The sequence below is a fragment of the Myxine glutinosa genome, chromosome 9 (genome assembly GCF_964187855.1).
Source record: "Myxine glutinosa chromosome 9, kmMyxGlut1.1, whole genome shotgun sequence".
NCBI classification, from domain to species: Eukaryota; Metazoa; Chordata; class Myxini; order Myxiniformes; family Myxinidae; genus Myxine; species Myxine glutinosa.
This window is the reverse complement of record NC_136269.1, coordinates 94,284,586-94,285,301: the sequence shown is the minus strand read 5'-3', so window position 1 is coordinate 94,285,301 and position 716 is coordinate 94,284,586.

Here is a 716-nt window from a genome sequence, read left to right as displayed (position 1 = left end):
AAAAGTAAAATAAATTGTAAAGTTTCAAACTTAAATGCCATAACTGTGTTGTAAATGATTTTATCCTTATATTTTTGTGGCCAATAATTTCAACAGTGATATCACTTTTTTTCCTCTGAAATATAATCGGTGTAATGATGTCATTTTAACATCATACATAACAATTACTACCTAAACAAACAAAAGAAAATGGTATATTGATTTCATGGTACATTATGAAGTTATACTGTAACTCTCCAAGTATTGGTACTTGTGGTCAATAATTAAAATGTGATATTATTTGCTTAATTGCAACTAATATTGGAGGTTTGATCATGTCATTATGATGTCATAATGCGTTAATTTCCACAACTATTTATGACATTCTCTCAAATACAAATTTATTCAAAATGGCGTAAGTTTTCTTTAAAATCCATAACTCTGATTCTACAATGCGTAACTGAATGATTTTGGTGGGTAATCATATGTGTTTTGACGCTAAGGACATTGATAGTTACATGTTATTGTTGCCCTCACATGCTCACTTTTAAAAATCAGTTTTAAATCAGTCATAATCATACAAAAAAAACTATGCTTTTGTACACCGTGGAACGATCTTTGTCATTTTCATCTTTAAGCCACCTCGCTCACTATAATATGTGCAATACGCGAGAATTTATAGGCATTGCTGTTATAAGGCTGATCCGAGATCAAATATATGTTTTACACCCAAACTT